We start from the raw sequence: 7,030 nt of genomic DNA, 5'->3' as shown, positions 1-7,030 counted from the left end.
ATTGAAAAATGAAATTTGAAAGTATGCTAAACATTCCTGATTTTCAGTGCAAGTTTATTCAAATTTTCAAATAAGAAATACTTTTTATCCCACCCTCTAGATTAAGGAAAATACCGTTTCCAAGTATTTTTATTGAGACATAACCTTTTTTGGTATCTTATTAAAAAAGACAGCCAGTGAACAACATTCCTCACTCGAATTTTCATAAATTAGTTCTACCGTCCATTGATTTTCACTGCGAAGGATATATATTAAAATCTGGTATATGGGATAATCTGCGGTACCTGCAAATATTTATCTAGACCTGCGAATGTTTAAGACATAAAAAATTATACTTCAAAATGCCACTTAAAACATTAGAGATTCACCTCTCTAATGCCACCTTATATTCGAAGTACCTTCTCCATAACTCGTAATTAGCAGACCCATATGCTCAATGAATACGTCGTTATATCCATGCCAAAACAAGAGACATTCAAGGCTACTTCTTCATTGTTATTAAATTAAAAAAAAAAGTTTTTTTAATTGAGGAGGGAACAGCCCCTTTCATTCACGTAGTAATTTCTGTTCGTTTTAAGTTTTAATGTCGCTCCTTACTTTCAGTTAAGATTTTTTTTTTTATTTAATTTCTGAACATTTTTGAATTAATGCATGTTTGATTCTGGCTCTCCGCAAATGAATAATTAAAGTGAAATTTGCGTATTAATTTTTGGCTTTCTCTTAATTTTGAACAGACGATTTTGAGAAAAAGAGTGTTAGGAGGCCTGGTTGCCCTCCAATTTTTCGGTTATTTAAAAATGCAACTAGAATTTTTAATTTTTAACTAACGTATTTATTAGTAAAAAATATACGTAACTTAGAAATTGAACTACGTAACGAACTTCTATATTCGTATGTTTTTTTTATGTATATGAGGGGGTTTGCCCCCTCGTCAATACTTCGCTCTTTACACTAAAACCTTAATTTTGTCCTAATTCTTTAAGAATGACCCTTGAATTACAAAGACTGTAGATTAAATAGTTAAAATTACTAAAAATAATTTAGCGTAAAGAGCGAGGTATTTAGGTGATAAAACACCGTGTACGTAATAATCTCTGTTCATTTTAAGTTTTAATGCTGGTCCTTACTTTCAGTTGGAAAACTTTTTCGTATTTATTTTTTTTTTTAAATAATACAAGAAAATCTTGCGCCCCCTTCATGGAATTTCTCTTCTCCCATGACAAATTATTCCAAGGGAAGATGCTCCCACGTAGCCCCATCTCCTCAACCCCCCCAACCAAAAAATCCCCCCGACCAGGTCTGTACACTTCCCATCCCATTAACCATCACTGTATGTAAACACTGGCCAAATTTTGTGGCCTGCAGCCCCTCCCCCGGGGACTGTGGGGGAGTAGGTCAGCCCCAAAGACATAGTTATTATGTTTTTCGACTATGCTGAACAAAATGGCTATCTCAAAATTTCGATCCGTTGACTTTGGTAAAAATGAGCGTGGGAGGGGGCCTAGGTGCCCTCCGGTTTTTTTGGTCACTGACCCACTAAATACATATCTTGAGACATAACAATAAGCCCCAATGGTTCCATTGTTGTTAAGTTTATTTTTTTTGACGCAAAATGATTGCAATATGATTGTGAAAATACTTAAAAGGAAGCATGGGCACATAATTTTTGAAACAATTAAACACTAATAATTTTTGAGTTGTTACAGAAGAGGTTTTCTAACCCTTCATAGTTTGTGAAAAATAATGAAAATCCACAAAATAAGTTTTTCAATGAAAGAAAAGATCTCCATTAAACCAAAAATGAATAAAATTAAAATCAAATAATCTACCAAGCGTAAAACTACGACAAATCAGCATCAATAAATAAATGAAACCCAAAACGAACAAAAATTACAATAAATGACCGAGTCAAATAACCCCTCATGAGTTCTCGTGCGTACTCCTCATGCTCGAGACTCACAACATATGAATGTGTATTGTCAGTTTAATATTATCAGTATAATATCAGTTTAATAATTATACTCATATTTATTCTTTAAAATTTTAATAACGTTTTATTTATTAAAGTCATTAAAGTGAAAACATTTTAATTTTTTTTCTGAAAAGTGCAAATTATGCTCAGGCCTTGAGTAAGTATAAGGGTTGTGAGCCCTAATCATGTTACTTTCTGCTCGTGTTAAGTTTGACTCGGTTATTTATTGTAATTTCTGTTCATTTTGGGTTTCATTTATTTATAGATGCTGATTTGTGGTAGTTTCACACTTGGTAGATTATTTGATTCTATTTTTGCTCATTTTTGGTTTAATGGAGTTCTTTAATTTTCCTTGTAAAACTTATTTTGTGGAAGAAGTTTTTTTTAGTTAATTGTCAGGTTTTTCTCCCAATAAACAGAAAATATGTTGGGAGAAAACATTTTCTTTAGAACTTCTTTTTATTAAAGAAACAATGGGACCGATGCTTATCAAAATCTGTGAAGGCCGGGACAAATTTTCTCTATGAAAATATAAAAACTATCACTATCTAAATTGTTGCTGGTGTGCCAGCAATTATACTGTACTTTAGGGTTGTTTTTACATTTTTTAGATGGAAAACTGGAAAAAATTCTCCTGGAAAAATTACACAAAAGTTTTTCTTCTGTGAATCAAGGTGTTCGGGGTATGCATTTTCGAAAGGGGAGGGGTTCACTGAATGTCATTTTATGTCTGAAATTTCTCTCACAAAGCGAAGTCTGGTCTTCTAGCACTGCATATTAAAACTGATAACAATAGAAAAAGGGTATAGGTTGATACCGCTTATATGTGTGTATAGTTTTGGAACCATTCAACTATGCTGAACAAATGGCTATCTCAAAATTTTGATCGAACGATTTTTGAGAAAAAAGGGACGTCTGAGGGGGACTGGTAGCCCTCCAATTCTTTTTGTCACATAAAATATTGCACTAGAAATTTTAATTTCCCCCGGTGTTCTAGGATTATTGGTTTAATACAATTGAACAACATTTTGGTTCAGGCAAAAAGTACAGAACAACATCTTTTGCAGATAAGAGTTTGAAACCACTATAGAATAAGAAGTTATTCGTGTTTATTACTACTACTATTACTACTACTACTACTACTACTAATAACTCACTGCAGCACCAAGCCGCCTGAGGCCAACACAGCTACGCACGCTCCTCCTCCAACCTAATCTATTTAAAGCCTCCCTCTTTACACCCTCCCAGGAAGTTCCCATTTCCTTTAAATCTTTATTTATGACATCCTCCCAACCCAGACAAGGACGACCTGCTTTTCGTGTAGCCCCAGACGGTTGGCCAAAAAGGACAATCTTCGGTAATCTGTCATCCTTCATCCGTAGAACGTGGCCTAGCCATCTCAACCTTTCGTGTTTATTAGGCATTTCAATTACAAACAAGAGAGTTTGGAGAAATATTGGAGTACAGATTAGATATTACAAGTAAAATCTAAAACCATCGAACAATTCCCAAAGGAGATACACCCCCTCCTCACTCCCTAACGACTTCAGTCATCAAACTATAATCGATTTAACCTATCTAGTTATTTTAAGAATCTTATTATGAAAAGCACCAATTCCTATTTACTTTTTCAACAATTTCTTTTTTTTAATTCAGAAAATTATATTTAATGTATACCTACCTTCTTTTTTTCCAATGACTCCATTACTGATCTATTTGCAGATCTAGAGGCCGTCTTCATATCCAATCCACTTTCAATTGTTTTGACAGAACAAAATCTAATTTGGAACTGACAGATTATAGACAGTAAAAACCTTCAATATGAAGAAAAAATCGACCTGAGAAAATGTTTTGAAATAGGAAGTATAGAACATATTTGCAATTTTGTGATTAACCAGGTTCGCCTATCCTCTTGATGATAACGCTCTTAGGTCTATCTGATATGATGCACAATTGGAAGTTTCAAAGGTGGTAAATTTACATAAAGGCTGATTCGGCACATATTGGGAGGTGTAATGGACCACTGTTCTCCATTGTTGTTTTTTTATTAGTTAGCTTCCTGTATGATTTATTCAACTGAATAATGAATCTATGCGGTATGTCGTGAAAAATCGCCAGATTTATAAAAAATCCCAAAATGAAAAAATTGCCCCTAACAGACCTCAGAAATCCCTATTACAGGGGGAAAATCCTAGAATGGAAACACTGATAGATGGCGTTATCCCAGCCCTAACGCTAGGAGCATTCGTCTAGCTAATGTCTTTTCTTGTTGCTATGTACTGGATTGGATCTTTTCTTTTTTTGGATGGGATGTCAATAATTAATCATAGTTATATGTACGTAAATATTCTGCAACCTTACGATGTATGATGTAATAGACAGTAAATTTGGCGTGACTTAAAGCTAGGCAGGTTGGACCGCGGGCCTACCTCATCTTGAGATACACTTCGGAATCAAATTATTAGACTCTTGGCTTTGTTGTTTCTAAGACATTTTAGGGCTAACTTATTAAGGAATAGACCCAAAGGGTTTATAACACTGCATTAGAGCAATAGGAAATAAGGCATTATTGGGTTATAGCATAGGAGGGGCAAACAACACGTTGCATTAGAGAATACGTAAAGCTTTCACAATATTTGCGGACAAGGTGCATTGGATTATAGGGGATACAAGGACACTTTGGCTTTTTTGGAAGTCATAATCCTGACTTTTCTAGTTCTGCGGCAACCTGTCTGGAGGCATCTCCCATCACCCTATTTCACGCCCTTTTAGACCACGTATAGGCACTTTTTATCGAAGAATCAGTGTATTAGAAAGTTTCGAAGAATTCCGTTTGAAAAAACTTGTGGTGTATGGACCAAAATTTCGAAATAGAAATATTGTGTTACTGCGATTGTAGCATCTGCAAAAGCATTTTTCATAATGTCACTGATTCTGAATAGAGCAATTCAGAAAATTTTGAAGCTATAGACAATAGAATAGACGCAGAGAATCTCAAAGGGATAGGGGGAAAACTCCTAGATGAGCTAAATTTTTTAGAAACACCACCAATTGAGAAAAACTCATCTTTGTGTTGGCCAAGTGGGGAAGTAATGGAAAAAAGGCACCCTTTCCATCCCCATAACGCTCAAGAGCACGAGAGCTCCTGGAGAAAGAGATTCAGTATACTAAAAAGGAAATCTCGGAGAGCAAAACAAAAAGTTCAGAAAGAAGTTCTTCCCACAGGAATTCTTCACATTCTTCGAAAAAATGATACAATAAAAGAAATAAAATATACAATTCTTCATCATCATTGTTTAAGAGCTCCAATATGTCATTTTACGCCAAATCTCATTACCGAAGGCTTTTATAATTTTTTTTTTATATATTTTACATCCAATAAATCTCTCTTTCATAATAATTTTGGCTTAGACCTTCCATAAAGCTAGGGTAAGGATGCAAGCGACATTATATCCCGGGCTGTTTTGACTACGGGAATACCAGCCCTTTTGCCTTAACAAGATAGATAAGGGGTATAATAGCCGTTATGATGTAGAAAGAAAGATAAGGGGCCGTCAGGTACAATCTTTTTTTTGGTATACCTCCATACGGGGAATTGTATGGTAGCTTTTCGACCACATTTCAGAGGGTCTTTATCTCTCCCAGTAGGCGTAGCTTTCGCATCACAGTTCAAGGCCGCTACATCCTATGTTTCTTGTTTCTATGACATTTATTCTTGTGTGCAAACAGAATAGAACCCCTGCTAAGACCTTTGTTTGTGATTTTTCTCTCGGAGATACCCTATATGAGTTTCACTCCCATGCAAAGATTGTGTTTACAAGCTTGAACATTCTTTAAAAAAACATGGTGACATGCATTAGGCTCTCAGAGGGGTGATCTTACCAAAACTAGGATTTTACCTATAAACTACTATTATTCAAAACATTCCATATTATAAATTTAAATCATATAAATGGTCAGATTTTGCGAGTTCGTCTTAGCGGCTAGCCTTTTAGCTTCTGAGGGTTGGATCGTGACATAATTTTTTCTTTAATATAAGATTTTGTTTTCATATTTTATAATTTTCTACCTTACATGACTAGGTTTTCTGCGAGTTAGTCTTAAGGGCTACCCTTCTAACTTTTAAGGGTTTGACCGTGATTTCATTTTTTTTTCTATAATGCAATTTTTTTCATGTTTTATTATTTTCTAGCTTAAATGATCACATTTTGTGTGAGTTTGTCTAAGGGGCTAAGACTTCTAGCTTTCGAGGGTTTGACCGTCATTTCAGTTTTTCTTTAACACATAATTTTTTTTTCATATTTCATTTTTTTCTAGGATTTAATGGACTCATATTTTGCGAATTCATCTTAAGGTGCTAACCCTTTTAGGTTTTAAGGGTTGGGCCGCAGTTTCATTTATTCTTTAATATAAGAATCTTCTTATATATTTTGCTCTTTTCTCGGATTTAGTGGATTCAGATTTCGCAACTTTGTCTAAAGGGACTATCCCTTCTAGATTTTGAGGGCTGGACCGTGATTTCATTTTTCTTTAATATAGGATTTTTTCATACTATTTTTTTATTGGATTTTATGGACTCAGATTTTGCGAGGTCGTCTTAGGGTGTTAATCCTTCTAGGTTTGAAGGGTTGGACCGTGTTTCCTCTTTAATGTAAGATTTTTTTTTCATATTTTATTATTTTTCGGATTTAGTGGGCTCAGATTTTGCAAGTTCGTGTCGGAACACTAACCCTTCTAAGTTTTGAGGGTTGAACCGTCATTTCATTTTCCTTTAATATAAAATTTTTCTTAACCTGTATACTTATTTCTTTAAAACCCTTCCTTGGGCCCTGGCTATTCTGGGATTTGGGGCCCATATAAACTAAAATTATGCTCTTAACTCAAACTTTCTTGGGTAGTTCCGAGGACATCGCACTAAGAGATATGGTGTATACGGGTAGAGTGCATTGGATAGTAGGAGATGTACGGACACTTTGGCATTTTTGGAAGTCAAAATCTTGAATTTTCTAGTCTTGCCAGATCTAGAACCTGACACTTATTTTTTTTTAAATTCATTTG

This window comes from Artemia franciscana, chromosome 10, assembly GCF_032884065.1.
Source record: "Artemia franciscana chromosome 10, ASM3288406v1, whole genome shotgun sequence".
Taxonomy (NCBI): domain Eukaryota; kingdom Metazoa; phylum Arthropoda; class Branchiopoda; order Anostraca; family Artemiidae; genus Artemia; species Artemia franciscana.
This window is presented reverse-complemented; position numbering follows the sequence as displayed.